The sequence below is a fragment of the Planococcus citri genome, chromosome 2, assembly GCF_950023065.1.
Source record: "Planococcus citri chromosome 2, ihPlaCitr1.1, whole genome shotgun sequence".
In the NCBI taxonomy this organism is placed as follows: domain Eukaryota; kingdom Metazoa; phylum Arthropoda; class Insecta; order Hemiptera; family Pseudococcidae; genus Planococcus; species Planococcus citri.
In genome coordinates, this window is record NC_088678.1 from 9,054,760 (window position 1) to 9,064,965 (window position 10,206).

Consider the following 10,206-nt stretch of genomic DNA (forward strand, 5'->3'; position numbering starts at 1 on the left):
TCTCAAAGGTCTGAAGAATGTTTTCTCCAAATTTCATCAAAAAATATCTACCCGTTCAAAAGTTATAGCAAAAGTGCACGCACTTATTGATTGCCCCTCGTATATGGCGTAAATTATTGGAATTTTTCACATTCTTGAAAATGTGATTCTGATTCAATCAAAAGCAGTTAGAAAGAAAGTGTATCGCATTAGCTTTCAAATGGTATAATAACAACCTCAAAATGTTGAAAATTTTTGGATGAAAATTGTAAAATACTTTGTCAACTACTGGGGTGTCAATTAGTGGAATGTCGTGTGTCAATTACTGGGGTTTTTTGGACACTTTTTGAAATGATCATAAAAATCTCAAAAATCTACTTACAAATGTGAAACACAAATCAAAATGTAAGGAAAACTGTGTTCTTTTAGATGTACTTACCAAAGTTTTCAAAAAAATATCAACTTGAGCTATAGATCGTTTTTTATCAAAAATCTGTTCAACTACTGGCGACTTTACCCTATGTATTTCTCACTATTGACTTGAAAAAAAAATTTTCCAACTCTGAGAGCACTGTACAACGGTACCAAAATAGCTTGGAGGGAGGGGGGATTTTTTCTAGGAAAGGGGATCGTTTGGAAAATTTTAGATAGATTCCTAAGATGGATTTTTTTACTTTTTCTTAAGCAGAGGAGAGGCTTCCAGAAACGGCTTGATTTGGAGGGCTGGAATCAGGGAGTTTTTTTATGAGAACCAAAAGCTTTTATTCGGGGCTTGAGAGTGGAAAAAGTTGCCAAAAAAAAAAAACAAACAAACAAAGAACTGGTCTGATTTTATCACCGATTGATCATTGAAGGTTTTGGTGATACATATTTTTCATTTGTTAAATTATTTTCTTCAGCTGAAAAAATTAAATTGATTTATGATTCTTGCATTATATCTATTTTTTAACGAATAAACGTTGCAGTGTGGTGCATATTCCTCAATTTTTTTTTTAGTATAGAAACCCTGCTATCAATTTATTCAACTATTCATTGCATTTTCTCAAGTCCATCAACTGTATACTTTCTCCTTCACGATACAATTTCTTCCCACAAATCACGACCCTCCAATTCATAGCGACTTTCGTCAGATTATTGTATACTTTCACCCTTATTTAAATAACACGTTTAAAAATTTCCGTATTAAAATGCCCCCTTATATAAACTTTGATCTACTTACTTTTGCAACTCGGTTCATTCTTACACACAGTGTACATATTTCCTTCCAAAAATCTTACCCACAATTACATTCGCACTTCTGCGGGGACCCGAAAACCAGCAAAACCAAAACCTCGACATCCGCTTCACAAAAGCATTCCACAAAAAAATATACTCGCTCGGTTTACGCAGCAGCATCGTCGGCGGCAAAAAAAAATACCTCGAGCAAAATACATCCGTAGGAAAATAAGAGACCGGAGACTGAACGTAATTTGTATAAAATGAGAAGAGGAAAGCTATTCATCCTATTTAAAAAGAAATTTAATTGTATTCTTAGTAGAATTAGGAAATGGAGAAAATAAAAAGAAAACAGAAGAAGAATGTTCAAGAGGAGATATAAAGGCAGGAAACCCGCCTTTAGAAATGGTGATAAAAGTTGCAACTTGGGGACAATGATTCAATGTCGAGTCTGCCGGTTTTCCTCCGGAAAAACTACGAAAGCTTCCATTACTCTTAGTTTTCTCTGAAACAAACTGCTTTGCGACATTCAACCATTTCCACATATCAGTGGTAGCTAAATTTTGGCTAGTTTTTTATACTGCAGATGCGGTATTTTTTCAAGTCCGAGTAAATGATGTTGTACCAAGGTAAGGTCAGAGGACGAACAGGGTGAAGAAAAAATTCAAAATTTCCCATACAAGATGGTAAAATTTAATTCGAGTTAATTGACTTGGAAAAAAGTACAAAGTGATTGGAATGTTTTGGGGTTGAATGTCGTCAATATGTTGAAACCCTTTGAAGCTTTTCCAGTCGATTTAGCCGCATCGTATATAGGAAAGATTGCGTATAAAGGCGAAGAAATTTCCACGGTGATTATCATTTGGGAAACCCTACGTCAACCCTAAAGCCAAGAAAAACCTACCCCTTTCTCTGCGCGGACCCGTAGTTAAGGTTATATTCTTTCTTTCTTATTGTTCTTTTTTTTTTTTTACGGTGCAGTTATACCATTTCGTTCTGTTTTATTTTCAGTGTAAATTGTTTCTTCTCACTCCCGTTTAACTCGCCTTTTTAACAAGGACGCGTCTGAAGCCAACATCCCCAGACACACTGTCCTCATTTATCAAACCGAATGTATATTACATTCTCTTTAACGCTTTCTTTTTAATATATTACGCTTCAACTTCTTTTCAAGTAATATAGTTACTTAAGTGGCCCAAAAAATATATTTTATCTGGCCCTTTTACGACCTTCTTTCCCTTTAATTTCCCTATTTTCCCTTTGGGCTAACGTTGGTAATAAATTTTGATTTTGCCTTTATTTATGTGAATGCTGTAAGATAATTGGCTTCCCGTATATACGTGTTTTACCATTTTTATAGTTTCTCTTTACAGTGGAAAAACTTTTAAATCAGAATCTACCGCTATTTTATCCCGTTATATACTTTACGCGGCAATACAAGCGCATATATATATTTTTTCTTCTTCTTCTCTCGACTTAAACAACCAAAACACATCGAAACAAACGCAACACCAGTAGAAATGTACTTTGCAGAAGATTTTTAAATTGTGTAACTAGATTTAAAAGCATTTTGCCGATGTCGTTGCCATGTTTTTTTCCCTCTCGTTAACTTCACAACGCGAAAAGCTTCAATTTTCGCAGTGTAAAAGAGCTTTGATTCAGCCTTACACTTTTTTTTCTCCTTTCTGCTTCTCTCGTTGCTCAAGGAGGGGGAGGGGGTTCTTTAGTACAACAATAACACGTTGCCATCATCGTAGAAAACGTCACGTTTCACCACCAATAAGTAATATCGTTCTGCCCTCGTCGCATATCTCATTCTGCTTGATCTTCTCAACTCGGTGTGGTAATCATTTTACAGCTAATGTCACAAGACGTTTGACTAGTGAAGCGAGAATTTTTTGGATTTCGCCTCCAGGGAGATGGAGTCAATTTTTCCAACTTGCTGAGCTCTTCTCATCTCTCTTCTCTTGCCATCAAACCCACACACACAAAGTAATCGCCAAAGGCACACATTCGTGTCTTTTTTCATTAACGATACGGTTCCCTCGAAGACCGAGTAGGAGGTGAAAGGGTACGATGCCCCTAGTGGTCATTTTCGAGTACTATTTTTTATATAGTTTTTGACTGATATGTAGCGAATTTGTCTCTGTAACCGATCACATGTCTCCCCATCCCCAACCCCCTAAAAATGTTTGCGGTTTTTTCAATGAACATTTACAGAATTCTCGATGTGTGTCCTGAGACTTGTTTTTCAAACCCCCTGATTCTTTTTTCTTCTGTCCAACTCCAATGTTTAAGTTACTAGTAGGTACCAACATATTATAAGATCTTTGCACATTTTGCAGTGACCGGATATTACAAAGATGCGATTTATTGCCATGCTGGGGTGATTTTCTTCTCCTTTATGCGTTTCGTATTGATTTGCACGCTCGTTATTGTGACACAAGAGGCTGATCTTGCAAGGGGTACGTATATTACGATTTGTGGTAAGAGAAGTTGGCCACGTGAGTTCCACGTTTATTACACTTATACTTACTTGCTGAGCGTTATCCGCAGTGTCTTCCTTTCATATATTGACTTCGAACGGGATTCGGTGATTTATTGCCCATCTTGAGGGGATAGGAATGGTACACCTTTGCCAGCCCAAACGTTTAGTTGGAGTTCAATTTCGGGGTTTGAGAGTTTACAAGATTGGGAGTTGGTTTGACAAGAAGTGGAGAGGTTGTTTTTGTTGTATACAATTATTGGTCATTTTGAAGTGTTCTTTTTTGGATGATTCAGCGATGAAATGAATGTGAAATTTTTTAATGAAGTAAATAAGTAGGGTATTGGCAATTTTTGAAGAAATTTTCCAAGTGGGGTTCACAGAAATGTGACGATCGAGTGTGATCAAACTGAAGTGTGGAATGCAGAAATATTCCAAATTTTATGAAACTTTATAGATATTTTCTCAGATGGTTTTCAGAAAACTTGGAAATTAAAGTGGGTAAGTATTCATCTAGAAAACTAAACTCGTATTTCATTTAAGACGAATAATTGATAAGAAACCTCTCACATGTCACTTCATTTTCAACTTTTTTTTTTTTTTTTTTTTAAATTTAGATCAAAAATATGGGCTCGTGTACCTTCAACGAATTGGTATCCGAATCTCATTTGGAAAATTAGTTTGCTGAAAAAATGATCTACACTGGTCATTCCACGTCAATTGGACCAAGAAGTGGTAGGGGGGTTCGACGATTTTTTTGAAATTTTTCCTGTGGAAAGACCTTCCGAAGGGATGACCAATGGCGCAAATCGCAGCCCTCTAGCCCATTTTTAAAGGCAGCCAGGGGGTGTCAAAGTTTTCAGTGAACCTAAAATGTCATCCATTTCATCAGTGGATTACTCGATAACCGCGATACCTACCAAAATGGAACTTTTCCCCATAATTAGGGGTTTCAAAAGGCCTTTTGGTGATGACATAAAAATCAGTGTTGCCACTTTTTTTGGTACAAAAAATTAGCTCAAAAAGTTTCAAAACGTAGTTTTCATATCGTTTCAACTCTCAAAAATTCTAAAAAAGTAGTATTATGGACAACTTTTAATGTTGAACAACATATTGAAAAATTGGTGTGGTAACATGTTGCAAAGTCGATTTAAAAAAATTTAAAGTTTGCGAAAAAATGTGATTTTTTGATTTAAAACACAAAAAAAAGTTTCGATTGGTGAAGTTGACCCATTTGACCCCTATTTTTACGTATCTTGATAGAGTGAGATTTGGTATAACTTGGTAAGAGGGAAATTACCTGAATTCCTATTTACGTGGTTGAGTTAAGAAATATTCCCTTAGGTAGGGAATATTTACCTTGCCCAGGATAGCTCAATACTTGGAGAGGTTTCAGTCATACTACTCATTCTTCACAGCAATAATCTCTGACCACCAATAAAACTCATACTATTGACACGAAAGTGATAATATGTTTATTGTTAATCAGAAATAATATTAAAAAATACACATCAAAAGGTCATAGAGTGTAAAATAACTATAGGGCCATTTTATAATAAATAAAAGCTCTGGCTTCTACTTTACGACTCGCGTTAATGAATTAGACTATAATTAATATACTTTAATGGATAAAAAGCGGTAATTACATACCCTTGAAACTGTACACAATTTCGGAATAAATGGTGACTTACTCACCAAACACACATACTGTCCATGTTTTCTGTCTCTCTTGGTGGCTGTCCCCAATAATAGTCAGCATCGGCAGAAATGTATTACACGAAGTACCCTTTCAGATGAGAAGTATTTCCGATGGCCAGCATAATCGGATAATACCCATTAAGAACTCGATTAAATTTGATCAATTATTTAGATCACGAGAACGAGAAACATTTTTACCACTAAGAGTGGGCGATATCTGAGAAAAAGGGGCTGAGTGACCCACTAGGGGGACCTCGTATGCCTACTCGCATTTACATAAAGTCACTTTTGACCAAAGAACCAGCTCACTGGATTGCCGAGTCCAAAGATCAAGTTCATTTGGAAATGCAACTTACTGGAAAATACAACTTGATTGATAATTCAACCCATTTTAAATACAACTAGTTTGGCTCGTGGCCGTGTTGCTCTATTTATAGTCGTAGGTGCATCGTTCGATGCGCTTGCCGCGGATATCGATGACATTGAATTGTCATAAAAACGTAGTAGTAGGCGTAGCGATGTAGTAGGAGTTATCACATTACCATACTTGCAGTTTAAGGGAGTTATTCTATTAATCATCACTAGGGTGATGATTAATTTAATCATCGCTAAGGCGATGAAGGCATATTTCCTCATATCAATCTGATGAAAAAGTTGAAAAAACCCTTTCACTCGATTTTTCAATTTCAAACATCAAAAAAAGTTTAAATACATTCAGTCGTCTTATTTTGACCTCTTTCTGATGTATTTCATGAAAAAGTTGATAAAAATTACACTCACAACAAAAAAATGAAAATTTGTTCATTTTTTGAAACTTTTCAAATTTTGATAGTGCTGAAGTCCGTTTTTCAATTTTTGGCGAATTTTTGAAAATCAAATTTAGACCAAAAATGAGGGGAAAAATCAAAATTTTACCAAATTGACCAAGATAGTTGAAATTTGGAATACACCCTATTTTCCACATGCCAAATCGATTGGAAACTGTTTCAAACCGTTTTGAGCAGATCCGGAGCCTCCAGCTTATTTTTGAAAATCGAAATTACCACAAAATTTCACCAAAATATAGAGTTGTAAAGCTGAAATTTATTCTGAAAACTAATTTCAATACGCTACGAAGTCAACTGCAGGGGGATTACAAGTCGTTTTGGAGCCTCCGGTGATTTTTTGAAAATTCCTGGAGCCTCCATCAGATTTTTGAATTTTTAAATTTTCACAAAATTTCATCAAATGGAAATGAAAAGCGAAAATTACTCTACACTCCAATTTTAACACCCTCTGACGACGACTTCATGTGGGTTAAAATCATTTTGGAGACTCCAGCGACTTTTTGAAAATTACTGGAGCCTCCAGTAGATTTTTGAAACTTGAAATTCCCGCAACATTTTACCAAATGGAGTTGGCAAGCTGAAATTTACTTCGCAAACTAATTTCAATACGATATGAAGATGAAATGGACTACGTGGTGGTTTGAAATAGTTTTAAATGGTTTTGAAGCTTCCAGCTACTTTTTAGAAATTTCAATTTTTCAAAAAACATAATACGACCTCTCAAAAAGTTGCTGGAGGCTCCAAAACTACTTGAAACCACCAGCAGACGACTTCGTAGCGTATTAAAATTCGTTTGCAGAATAAATTTTGACTTTCCATCTCCGTTTGATGAAATTTTTAGGAAATTTAAAATTTCAAAAATCTACTGGAGGCTCCAATAATTTTCAAAAAGTCACCGGAGGCTCCAAAACGACTTGAAATTCCCCTGCATTTGACTTCGTAGCGTATTGAAATTAGTTTGCAGAATAAATTTCAGCTTTCCAACTCTATTTTGGTGAAATTTTGTGAGAATTTTGATTTTCAAAAATATCCTGGAGGCTCCAGAACTGCTCAAAACGGGTTGAAACAGTTTCCAATCGATTTGGCATGTAGAAAATAGGGTATATCCCAAATTTCAGCTTTCTTGGTCAGTTTGGTAAAATTTTGATTCTTTTCTCTCATTTTTGGCCTAAATATGTTTTTTTTGAGCGAATTCGTGTTTTGAATTTTTTTCTTTTCAAATACATATTTAGCATTAATTAAGCCAAAATGTAAAAAAATATCATTCCTGAAACTGGAAAAGTACCTATTTTTGAACGCAGTGCGCATGGTGCAAGTTTTTAATTCGCGGAATTTGGTCAAAATCCGCCGACTTTTTTGGATTGATGGAAGGGGGGATCTACCCTACAATGTACGACGAATTTCTAGACAAGGTAAAAAAAATTCGTCATCATAACAATTGGTCCTATATTTTGAAAAATTATTCTGGTTGGTGTCAATCCACAACAAACCCCGCAATTTTCATGATAGGTACCTAATCTTATCCGTTTTAATTTTGCAAGGGTTATCAGGGGTCAGTTAGAGGATATTAATACGTATTATGTACATTTTTAATTACTCGTGCATTTTTACTGAGAACAATTAACCAATAACAAGCATTACTCATCGATAGAAATGCAAATTACGAGCGAGAATATAAAAACTTTAATTAGTTAAGCGTAATAAAATCTCTTCCAGAACTAATCAGCAACTTGATAAAACAACGTAAGTATAAATGAAGACCATAGGTATACAAGCATGGTACAAGTAGATATTTACATTTTTCAATTCGTCCAGTCGAACGTTTTCTGTTCTTCTCAGTGAAAAGTGAACCTTCACAGCAACACAACGAAACCATCATGTCAAAAATCATCGCGGTAAGCTTCTTTGCCTTTTCCTAACATTTTATTATAATTCAGATTTAAGTAAGCATTTATGTAACATATTCTTCAATTTTTCAACCTTTGTCACACAATTCTTAGGTACTCAAGGTACCCAAATAGTAGTCTCATCAGGGAGAATAAAATTTAAAAAATCATTATGAGCTTAAAAATTAAGCGATTGGATTGAAAAATAACTCACTTTATCAAAATTCTTGAATTCCTGAAGATTTTTTTATTGAATTTTTACAATTTAAAAAACTGTATAGAATACTTCAGTAAAGATGTTTTTGTGGCAATTTTCCCAGTTTTTTTCATAATTTCTATTTTTTTTTGTTTTTTTTTTTAAACAAATTAAAGTAATGTGAAAATACTAAAAATTCAATCCTCCTTCCTTCTCCTCGCCACTATGAAACCTATCAGTTCTTATGCATCATTCTGGAGCGTGTAGCCTTCCCCGATTTTTATTTTTTTCTACAAATTCTAAACTTTTTCGGAGGGGCAAGTGAACTTAAAAACTGGTAAATAACTTTGATGATACTGGATGCTTATTGGGCAAACCATTTTAGCTCCCTCCTCCCCTCACAGGAGTTTGAAACTTTTGGACAAAATTTAGAATCCTATGGATGAGGTTGCAAAATGTTTAAATTGATTGTGTATTCAAAAATGAGCGAAAAATTCCACGAAATATAACGATGTTATTGTTATCGCATGATATAAAAATACTTATAGATCTTTTTTGACCTTTATTCCAGAGCGACTTGAAATTTCTTAGAAAGATTGAAAACTATAACTAGATAATATAGACTCCAAAATAGTCTGAAATAGCTGGTTTTTCAAAAAATCAAGATGGAGGGTTAATTTTTCTGAATTTTTTAGCTTTCAAAAATTCGTTAATAATAAAAAAAAATCAACTTAAATGGTTAATATTCCGGACATGGAAGTTTTAGGACATTTTTAAAAAAAAAATTATTATTTAAGCAATCTTTTTTACAGATCATTTTCAGTGTTTTGTACATAGCAGCCATGGCTATCCAAGTATTTGGCATCCCACAATATTACAGCGGGCCAAACCGATACGGCGTTAAATTGTACCCATACCCTCTAAATCCTGACAACACGGATCCTAAACTACAACTTCAATACATGATACAGCAAGCGAATTACGAAGCCAATATGGAAATAATCAACAATATGGGCTAGAATGTATATACTTCATATACCTATTTTTTTTTTTTACCAGCGTTGCTTATCAATTAATTATAATACCGAGATATATATTATATCTTCAGAGATTTCCATGACATTTTCACCTATCTTGGCCATATTGCCAATGGCCCTTATTATAGTGATAATTTGTAGTACCAGATAATAGAAATAGGTATAAAGTTCAAATATAATTCGATTGTTTCTAATTTCATAACAAGCTACACTATGGATTAAATGTGTGAAAACTTTTTTCAAAAATCCCAAAAACATGATTCAATTTTAGATTCAAAATTATTCAGAAAATATTGAAAATCCTTTCGTCGAAATATTTGAAATTGTCGCGAAATTATAACCCATTTTGATAATGACAATAGGAGTAATTGCACCCACCCCCGCCGATCCTCCGGGACAACTTTTTTCTTAAAGGGGACATCCTAAGGAACATTTTAAAGCAAACTTGCCAAAAAAAAAGTTGGCCTTACTTACAAAATGGCGGCCATTTTGATTGACAGGTCAGCCGAAATCGCAGATTTTCCCGTGTAGAAAAAACCAGATATATACCACAAGTTTACCACAAAGTAGGTGGTATATCACTGGTTTACTCTTGATATACCATAAAATTGTGGTATACCACTAGTAAACACAAAAAGTAAAATTTACTACTGGTATACAATTTCCCGAAAATGTAAATGCAAAAGTTTACTACTTGTTTACCATTTAGTAAATTTAACAACATAGTACACCAATGGTAAATGAAGGATGTAAAATTTACCACTGGTTTACTATCTTTTAAAAAAGTTTTACCATCTAAAAAATAAAATCATGTTGTATACCACTAGTAAATGTGACGAGGTAAATTTTACTATTGTTCATACCAAGCAAATAATCATTGTTT

At 34.3% G+C, this 10,206-nt stretch overlaps 1 long non-coding RNA gene across 1 annotated transcript; it reads left to right on the plus strand.

Moving 5' to 3' along the window:
• Positions 1-7,827: 7,827 nt before the first annotated feature.
• LOC135834530 (uncharacterized) lies at positions 7,828-9,517 on the plus strand. The gene is made up of 2 exons (XR_010556688.1): positions 7,828-8,099; positions 9,099-9,517. It is a non-coding gene; the product is annotated as an uncharacterized LOC135834530 (long non-coding RNA).
• Positions 9,518-10,206: the final 689 nt, after the last annotated feature.